Source organism: Mustelus asterias, unplaced genomic scaffold (genome assembly GCF_964213995.1).
Source record: "Mustelus asterias unplaced genomic scaffold, sMusAst1.hap1.1 HAP1_SCAFFOLD_1544, whole genome shotgun sequence".
Taxonomy (NCBI): Eukaryota; Metazoa; Chordata; class Chondrichthyes; order Carcharhiniformes; family Triakidae; genus Mustelus; species Mustelus asterias.
In genome coordinates this window covers 73,120-83,681 of record NW_027591489.1, presented here as the reverse complement: position 1 = coordinate 83,681, position 10,562 = coordinate 73,120, and the positions used below count along the sequence as shown (strand labels likewise).

At 45.9% G+C, this 10,562-nt stretch overlaps 1 non-coding gene across 1 annotated transcript; it reads left to right on the top strand.

The window, feature by feature from the left end:
- The first annotated feature begins 8,308 nt into the window (after nucleotides 1-8,308).
- trnaq-cug (transfer RNA glutamine (anticodon CUG)) lies at nucleotides 8,309-8,380 on the top strand. The gene has a single exon. It is a non-coding gene; the product is annotated as a tRNA-Gln (tRNA).
- Nucleotides 8,381-10,562: the final 2,182 nt, after the last annotated feature.

The following is a 10,562-nucleotide window of genomic DNA, read 5'->3' as shown; positions in this document are numbered from 1 at the left end:
ACGCAGCTCTCCCCCGTCAGGAGTAGCGGCTCTTGTGCGAGAGCCGCTGCTCAGGAATCCGCTCCTCCAGCCGTATAACTTCAGGTGGCTGGCGGAGAGGGGGGCTGTGGATGCACGGGTGTGTCCATCCGGTGTGCAGCCAAAGCCATCCAAGACCTTAGGACGGTCGTGCTCGGCCCCGAAACTGCACGCGGTCTCGAGGCGGCGCAGGCGTGCGGTGGGATCCCGCCCGAGCGTTCCCCTGTTCGGACGGAATTCCACATTGGCCCAAAGCCTCAACCCCCCTCCCTGGGTGAGGTGCCCCACTGCATGAGCCGCCTCGCGGAAATGCCCTCCGTGCCTTTTTCTACCGCGCGGAGGCGTTTCCTGTGCGGGCTGCTGCTGCACACCTTCCACTACCGCCTCCTCGCCTGTCGCCCGGATACACCTTGGCGGGCCTTGTTGCCGCCGGGCGGCGGAGGTCCCCGCTGGAGGTCCCTCTACGGAGGGATCTCCCCCAATTACGTCGGGGACCTGGGGTGGAGGGTGATGCATGCAGCACAACCGTAGGATTCACTGGTTCACGGGCTCCGAAGACTGCCCTTTCTGTGGCCTTGTGGAGTCTGTGGTCCATGTCTATGTTGTGTGTCTTAGGCTGCACTCCCTTTTTGTTTTCCTAAAGAACCTTTTAATGATGTTTTGTTTGCACTTCAGCCCCACGCTCCTGATCTACGGACACCCGGTGCGGAGAGGGGAGGGTCGGGATGGCGACCTCCTCATGAACCTGCTCCTGGGCCTGGTGAAACGCGCCATTTACCGATCCAGGCAGCGGGCGATCGAGGGGGCCGTCCATCCGGACTGTCTGCCCCTCTACCACGGCTCTGTTCGTGGCCAGGTGTCCCTGGAGAGGGAGCATGCGGTGTCCACGGGCGCCCGTTGCGCACCGCAGGGGTTGGGGTGCGTTATCTACCCTGATAATCACATTTTAATTTGATGTCTTTAAGTTTCCATTGTACTTTGATTTCTATTCCGGCTGTTCCCCCTCCTTTTGGGGAGCTGCCCCTTTTACTTTGTCCTGACTTAATTTGAGGTTGCTTATTTGGTTTGACCTAAAAAGAGGCCAACATCTGTGAGTAAAACACTTTATTTTCTCTCCCTTTCCATTTCTTTTCTCATTCTGGGGGAAATTGGGGACTTGCAGCTACTGAAGGGAAAAGAAGTGAATCCAGGGAGGCTGCAGACTCTGGAAAGATTGGCCCAGGTCTGTCTGTCTCTCTTTTTTAAAGACATTGACATCCTTTGCTCCCTCAGCTTGACTCATTTATTTGTCTGGATGAAGCATGGTCTCTTTGCTAATGTTCACAATTAAAGGGATGTTTTCTCCAGGAGATGGCTGACATTTAAGGGCACACTGAATTAATATTGTGCACATTCATGACCTAGACACGTCAGACTTGTGATCAATAGAATCATAGAATCCTACAGTGCAGAAGGAGGCCATTCGGCCCATCGAATCTGCACTGACCACAATTTCATGGAGATTTACAGCATGGAAACAGGCCCTTCGGCCCAACTTGTAAATGCCACCCTTTTTTTAAAACCCCAAAGCTAGTCCCAATTGCCTGCATTTGGCCCACATCCCTCTATACCCATCGTATCCATGTTCCAATCTAAGTGTTTTTTAAAAGACAGTATTGTACCCGCCTCTACTACTACATCTGGCAGCTTATTCCAGATACTCATTATCCTCTGTGAAAAAATTGCCCCTCTGGACACTTTTGTACCACTCCCCTCTCACCTTAAACCTACGCCCTCCAGTTTTAGACTTCCCTACCTTTGGGAAAAGATATTGACTATCTAGCTGAGCTATGCCCCTCATTATTTTATACACTTCTATAAGATCACCCCTCAGCCTTCTATGCTCGAGAGAAAAAAGTCCCAGTCTATCCAGCCTTTCCTTATAACTCAAACCATCAAGTCCGGGTAGCATCCCTGTAAATCTTTTCTGCACTATTTCTAGTTTAATAATATATTTTCTATAATAGGATGACCAGAACTGTACACAGTATTCCAAATGTGACCTGACCAATGTCTTGTACAACTTCAACAAGACGTTCCACTTCCTGTATTCAATGTTCTGACCGACGAAACCAAGCATGCCGAATGCCTTCTTCACCACTGTCCATCTTGTGACCTCACTTTCAAGGAGCTATGAACATGTACCTCCAGATCTCTTTGTTCTGTAACTCTCCTCAACGCCCTACCATTAACTGAGTAAGTGCTGTCCTGATTCATAGAACATAGAACATTACAGCGCAGTACAGGCCCTTCGGCCCTCGATGTTGCGCCGACCAGTGAAACCAATCTAAAGCCCATCTAACCTACACTATTCCAATATCATCCACATGTTTATCCAATGACCATTTAAATGCCCTAAATGTTGGCAAGTCCACTCCTGCTGCAGGCAGAGCATTCCACGCCCTTACTACTCTCTGAGTGAAGAATCTACCTCTGACATCTGTCCTATATCTATCACCCCTCAATTTAAAGCTATGTCCCCTCGTGCTAGCTATCACCATCTGAGGAAAAAGGCTCTCACTATCCACCCTATCTTATCCTCTGATCATCTTGTACGCCTCTATTAAGTCACCTCTTAACCTCCTTCTCTCTAACGAAAACATCCTCAAGTCTCTCAGCCTTTCCTCATAAAACCTTCCCACCATACCAGGCAACATCCTGGTAAATCTCCTCTGCACCCTTTCCAATGCTTCCACATCCTTCCTATAATGCAACATAGACGGGGAAACAAAACGATCAATGATTCTCTCTACCCCAGTTCCACAGTGAGTGGGACAGGGACAAGCAGCAGGATCTTACCACGCACTCTCCAATCACCCATCCGCTGCCAGCAGAAAGCGGCAACTGCAGCTTCAATCAACGGCTTACTGCCCATCCCTGGGACACAGGATACTCCAAATGGTGTGAAACATAACAATGCACCGACCAAACGCTCATCAAAAAGTTGATCGATTATAGTGCGCTCACTGAATATTCAAACAGCATTTACACAATACCCGAGTAAGTCACAAACAATATTTTTACCAACTTTCCAAAACTTTTCAGTCATAAATTCGTTCATTTGATTGAAAAGCTGAGTGTTGTGAATCTGGAAATGAGCAGTGTGGGATTTCTGTTACCCAGTGAATTGTTTTCCATTGTTTGTCCGTCAGATTTGCAATTCCATTTGTGTTGTACATTGAAGAGAATCTCATTTCAAAATGATGAGAAAACCAGGAAGATATTAAATACTGGAAGAAATCCTGAGGGAAATGGGTCACAATGTTGGGAAGGCGGTGCAGCTGTGAATGATGTTATTTGTGATTGAGTGGAAAGTATTATATCCTGTGGGATTCTGCGGGATCAACATAACCAAAGAGACTTATATAGAATTATAAACGCTGCGGTCATGCTGTAGTTCTGGAACAGGTTTTGCAGAAATAGAATTTGGGTCATTGGCACCCTGGTTTAGGATACCTTTAGCAGCTGTTTTGTCAGTCTCTGTGGCGCAATTAGTCAGCGCGTTCAGCTGTTAACTGAAAAGTTGGTAGTTTAAGACCACAGCAAGAGTTTTAACAACACCAGGTTAAAGTCCAACAGGTTTATTTGGTAGCTAATACCATTGGCTTTCGGAGCGCTGCTCCTTCGTCAGATGGAGTGGAAATGAGCTCTCAAGCTAATGGTATTTGCTACCAAATAAACCTGTTGGACTTTAACCTGGTGTTGTTAAAACTCTTGCTGTGTTCACCCCAGTCCGACGCCGGCACCTCCACATCAGTTTAAGACCACCCAGAGACGTAGTTTTCACTGTTTTGACCTCATCAGCATTCATAGGCAAACAGTTGCGGGTTGGCAATGGGCCCGGAGGTGTCATTAAATATATAAGAACAAAAGACCAAAGAAAATTACAGCTCAGGAACAGGCCCTTCGGCCCTCCAAGCCTGCATCGACCATGCTGCCCGACTGAACTAAAACCCCTTACCCTTCCGGGGACCACATCCCCCTATTCCCATCCTATTCATGTATTTGTCCAGACGCCCCTTAAAACTCACCATCGTATCTGCTTCCACTACATCTCCCGATGAGTTCCAGGCACCCACCACTGTCTGTGTAAAAAACATGTCTCGTACATCTATATATCCATCAAGTGTTACCGGTTGGAATGTTATCCGGTGTTATCAACATTCTTTAATGCATATTGATTTCAAACAAATTACACGTAATTTAAATTTGCTTCCATTATCACATTAAACTTAACAATTAGAATCAAAACATTATTTAAGTTTATTCATTTATTATTCATTATTAGTTTCACAAATAGCCTTACATTAACACTGCAATGAAGTTACTGCGAAAGTCTTAGATTCCACAGCCAGGGAAAATAATGTCTTCCCCAATCAAATTCATAGAATGGTAGATTCCCTGCAGCACAGAAGGAGGCCATTCGGTACACCGAGCCTGCACCGACAACAATCCCACCTACGTCAAATCCCTGCAACACCACGTATTTAACCTGCTAACCCCTCTGACACTGAGGGGCATTTTAGCATGGCCAATCACTGAATCCACACATCTTTGGACTGTGGGTGGAAAGTGGAACAACTGAAAGGAAAGCCGCGCAGACACGGGGCGAACGTGCAAACTCCACACAGAGAGTCACCTGAGGCCGGAAATGAATCGGGGTCCCTGGCTATCAGGCAGCAGTGCTAAACCCTGAACAACTGTAGCAATACTTCAAAAACTTCAAAACTTAACTCCGTGTTGAAGGCTGGAAGGAGAGTGTGACAGTGGGTAATTGGCAGTGTGCACATTCCTGTAATCAGTTACTGGGAGGATCAGGAAGATGAGATATCTGGATCTCTTTATACTGTCATCTCTAAACTCCATCTCCTCTCAGTACCGTGTGTCTTACATTCCCTGCCCCTGCTTTCCAGGTATAGCTCGGGCTCACTACTTGTCTCTGTCTGCATTAAGCAGCTAATTGACCCTGGGAGCTGGACGGTCAGAGGAAGCTGGTGAACAGAAACGGGAAGAGAAGCGACATGAGAGTGTTTCGTAAATGACTTGAATCACTTGCTCTCCGTGAAGAATGCCTACCGTGTGTTACCTTGTAAGTTTCACAGGAGCCACAGTGATGGAGTTGGTGGGTTTTGGAAATTGAAAGTGTCACATGGCAGCTTGCGGGACTATTTCACCTCACTGTCGATTTCATGTTCCAACTAACAGAATTCGCTGTTTCATTGGATGAAGCAGTCACTTGTGTTCGAACTAAACATTAAACTTTGAAGGAGAAACATGCTCTGGTGAATAAAATGTCCAAAATAACATAAAAGGCAGTGGTCCATGTATAAATTAGTGTTTTAAATAATTTGTATCAACTTCCCTGATGGCCTGGTGGTTAGGATTCGGCGCTCTCACCGCCGCGGCCCGGGTTTGATTCCTGGTCAGGGGATGTCAATTTATTGCTATACCCTGTACAACAATCCCGCGTTACTTCCGGGTCAGCACCAGTTCTGTCGCAATTAGTATCAGGGAGGTTTCCTCCTTTGTGTCTGAATTGGAAATGTCACATGTCAATAATTTTTTAAAAAGCGATGGACTGGAAAGCGCTGACGATAGAGATGGTGATGCGGGGTAAAATTTGGCTGATAATGGGGTGGATTTAACTGTTTCCACTGACACAAATATCTTGCAGATCTGGGTCCAAATCTTGGGCTCAGTGACAAGAAAACCTTTAACTGAATTAAACAGCAAACTTTCTGACCTCCAGTGAAGTGGTGGCAGTTTTCACTCAGAAACCAGTCACGGTGAGATTAACAGCGCGGGATGGAGAAGGACTCAGTTTCAATGGTGAGACTGCGGGCGGAATGACGAGCTGGAGTTCAACCAGAAATGCAGCAAAGTTTAAAAACAATCGCGCTCAACGTGGGGCTGGAACCCACGGTCCATTAACGGTGATAAATTCATGTTGTTCAGCAGAATTACCACAACGTGATTTAATCACAGGTTGATACTAACACTGCCCTTTGAACGCAGCGAGCTGCAGTAAAATTGAATGCAGTAGAAAGGACGACACGGTGGGACAGTTGTTAGAACTGATGCCTCACAGCGCCAGTGACTAAGGTTCAATTTCTCGGGTTACTGTATATGCGGAGTTTTCACGTTCTCCCACTGTCTGCGTGGGTTTCCTCCTGGTGATCCGCTTCCCTTTTCAAAGATGTGTGGGTTAGGTTGATTGTCATGATGTGGAGGTGCCGGCGTTGGACTGGGGTAAACACAGTGGGTTAGGTTGATTGTCATGATGTGGAGGTGCCGGCGTTGGACTGGGGTAAACACAGTAGGAGTTTAACAACACCAGGTTAAAGTCCAACAGGTTTATTTGGCAGCAAAAGCCACAAGATTTCGGAGCCTTAAGCTCCTTCTTCAGGTGAGTGGGAATTCTGTTCACAAACAGGGCAGAGAAAGACACAAACTCAATTTACAGAATAATGGTTGGAATGCGAATACTTACAGCTAATCAAGTCTTAAAGGTACAAACAATGTGAGTGGAGAGAGCATTAAGACAGGTTAAAGAGATGTCCAGACAGGACAGCCAGTGAAATTCTGCAAGTCCAAGCAAGCTGTGGGGATTACAGATAGTGTGACATGAACCCAATATCCCGGTTGAGGCCGTCCTCATGTGTGCGGAACTTGGCTATCAGTAAAGAGATTAAAAGGGCAGGTCGGTGATAGAGAGTATAACAGGATGGATGAACTGACACAAGGAATGATGGACAAGGGCAACATTGGCTGGTTCTCATTATTTTTAAACTTTGCTGCTTTCCTGGATGAACTCCAGCTCTCCATTCCTCTGGCAGCGTCACCAATCAAACTGAGGCTTTCTCTATCCCCACTTTGTTAATGTCACAGTTACTGCTTTCTGAACGAAGACTGCTTGGAATCAGTCTAAGTCAAATAGATTACTGCTAAATTCAGTGAGAAGTTTCTTGTCATTCAGCACGATATTTTTATCCAGAAATGAGTGATATTTCTGTCAGCGCAAATGGTTAAATCTGACCCATTACCACCCAGATTTTACCTTGTATCAACATCTCCATCGTCAGTGCTTTGCAGGCTATCACTGTCTTTCACTATCCGTAGTTGTTCTCGACCTGACCCTGTTGCCCACATGACATTTCCAACTCGGAAGCAAAAATACAAATCTCACTCCACTGTTTCTGGCAGAGCTGCTTTCGAGCAGAAAGTATTGCAGGTTTCTTTATCAAAACATTTAAATCTTAACATATCGAAGCCAGTCTGTGACCCTGAAAGGGCTGAACCCTAACCACTGGATCACCAGGATCTCATCTTCTTGATTCTCCCAAATCCTTACGACAGGAATGTGCACAGTGCCAATTGTCGACATTCATACACTCCTCCCTGTCTCTTAAGACATTAAATTGTTCATATTTTCACACTGGCTTCCAGTGTGACGAAAGCAGAGCTGCGATATGCTGATGTTAGAACATAGAACATAGAACAGTACAGCACAAAACAGGCCCTTCGGCCCACGATTTTGTGCCGAGCTTTGTCTGAAACCCAGATCCAGCTATTTCCTCCCTATCATCCCGAAGTACTCCATGTGCCTATCCAATAGCTTCTTAAATGTTCCTAAAGTTTCTGACTCCACTATCCCTGCAGCCAGTCTATTCCACACCCCAACCACTCTCTGAGTAAAAAATCTACCTCGGACATCCTTCCTATATCTCCCACCATGAACCCTATAGTTATGCCCCCTAGTCACCACTCCATTCACCCGAGGAACTAGTCTTTGAACGTTCACTCTATCTCTCCCCCTCATCATCTTATAAACCTCTATCAAGTCTCCTCTCAACCTCCTCCGCTCCAAAGAGAAAAGCCCAAGTTCCCTCAACCTTTCCTCATAAGACCTACCCTCCAAACCAGGCAGCATCCTGGTAAATCTCCTCTGCACTCTTTCCAGTGTCTCCACATCCTTCTTATAGTGAGGTGACCATGTTGTTCAGCGTTTTTAACACAACAGGTTTATAAAAGTTCGATGCTAACATTGCTCTTTAAACGTGGTGAGCTACAGTGAAATATAATGCAGCTGAAGGTAGCCTACTCATTTTTGCAGGAGGAATCAGCAAGGGCAATGTAAATATGAATTGCTATGGATAATTGACGGAATTGTGCAATGGGACTGATATTTCGCCCTGCTGTTCAAATTGGCACAGGTACTGAGCGACCATTTTCAGATTGCTCCCGTGTGCTGGGTTCCGTGGTGTAATGGTGAGCACTCTGGACTCTGAATCCAGCGATCCGAGTTCAAATCTCGGCGGAACCTTGCTTTAATTTGCAGATGATGGATACGCTGAAGGGCGTTTAATTTTCTCACCAAGTCCAACTGGAGAGGACAATTTGTCAGCCAGTTCAGCTGCTGAACCTCTGGCGCCAGATGCCTGCGACATCAGTGCTTTTCATCTTTTCGCTACTCTTTAGCTTTTCTGTTGAAAGGTAGAAGCAGTTGGTGTCACACAATAACAATTCGATTGGAGTCTGGCAATTATTGAGCAAGTGTGTTTGTGTGTGCGTGCATGAGTGTGTGTGTGCGTGTGAGTGTGTGTGAGAGAGAAAGAGAGCCGGTACGTGTGTGTGTTTTGGGAGAAAAGTCTCCTGTCTTCGGTCAGACTGCTGTCGATTCCATGGTGTAATGGTTCGCACTCTGGCCTCTCGCCTTCGAATTCTTGTTTAAATTGGGACGGATGAGTGAATGAGTGACACATGTCGGTGGACCCCCTGCCCACTGTGGTTTCCCTGCTTCTCAGCCCTTTGTGTTCTTGAGCAATCGTTCTCTGGAGCTGATGCAATGACGCCAGGAGAGTCATTCACTGCATCGTCTGCAATGTGATTGCGGTGGATTTTGCAGAAATTTCCTCAGTGTTTAGTTTTCCACTTTCTGAGAATTAAAAATGAAATGCGCTTCAGCAAACTCATCATCGTCTTTAGCAAATAAAAAACAATCTTTCACCGAGTTCTGAACTCCGCTTACTGCATTCGGAGTCCAGAGTGCCCACCATCACTCCACAGAAACAGGAACAGAGCCACCTGATGCAAATAGTTACTCAAAGCTTGTGACCTTTTTCATTCAATGCGGCAGCAACAGCAAGTGGGTCAAATGCTTTGAGTGACCATTTGCAGCCGGCTGCTATGTTCTAGGTCCTCTGGTCTAATGGTGACCACTCTGAATCCAGCGAACCGTGTTTAAATTTAGGCGGACCCTTGCCCTTCTTTGCCATTGTTGAGGATTGATTTGTCGATGGATCTTTTATTTCAGTTCCTCATAAAGCAGGAATCGGGAGGACAATTTGTCAGCCAGTTCAACTTCCATTACACTGCACAATGCTGAGCCTCTGGCGATAGGTGCCGACATCAGCAATGTTTTTTTTCATCTTTCGCTACTCTTTAAATCATCTGCTGAAAGAAAGAAGCAGTTAGTGTCACACAACAGCAACCATTCGACTGGAGACTGGCAATTATTGAGCAAGTTTGCACGTGTGTGTGTGTGTGTGTTTTGGGAGCAAGGTCTGGTGTCATACGTCAGAATGCTGTCTTTTCCTTGGTGTAATGCTGAGCAATCTGGACTCTCGCCGTCCGACTTCTTGTTTAAATTGGGACAGATGAGTGAGTGAATGGCACCCGGAGGTGGACCCCCTGCAAAAGATATTTTGAATTAGTAACATCTTTTGGAATGATTGACCCTCATTTTATTTCATTTTATGTCAAATAGGGTGACACATTCTTGTTTCTTATTTTTTAAAACCTCAGCCCTTTAACGATTTAAACAGGTAAAATTCAGTCCAAGAAAACTAATCCACATTGAACTAGAAAAAGAAACACTGAAGTTACTGAAAATCCCATCTTAAAACAGAAAATATTGGAAACACTCAGCAGGTCAAACGTCGTCTTTGGAGAGGGAAACAGAGTGAATGTTTCGGGTCGCTGACGTTATATCCAAAATGGAAGAAGTTAGAGATTTAATTGTTTACAAGCAACTACAGAGTGAAGGACAAAATGAGGGCAAGAACTCTTTTTATGACCTTGTGACAGGATGTAAGGTTGGAGTGACTGAATGGCAATGGGGATGATTATTGTTTCCACTGACACAATCTCCCAGATCCTGGTTCCAATCTCGCCCAAAATGAGAAGAAAGCTTCTAACTGAATTAAGCATTAAACTCTTCGACTGCCAGGGAAGCAGCAATCACTTTTAACTCATTAAAGCGGTTATTGTGAAATTCATAGAGCGGCACGGTGGGACAGTGCTCAGCACCGCTGTCTCTCAGCGCCAGGGACCGGGGTTCGATTCTCGGCTTGGGTCACTATCTGTGTGTGGTTTGCACGTTCTCCCCGTGTCTGCGAATGTTTCATCCCACAATAGGAAAGATGTGCTGGTTCGGTGCATTGACCTGAAGAGGCGCTGGAGTCTGGCAACTAGGAGAATTTCACAGTAACCTCACTCATGTAAGC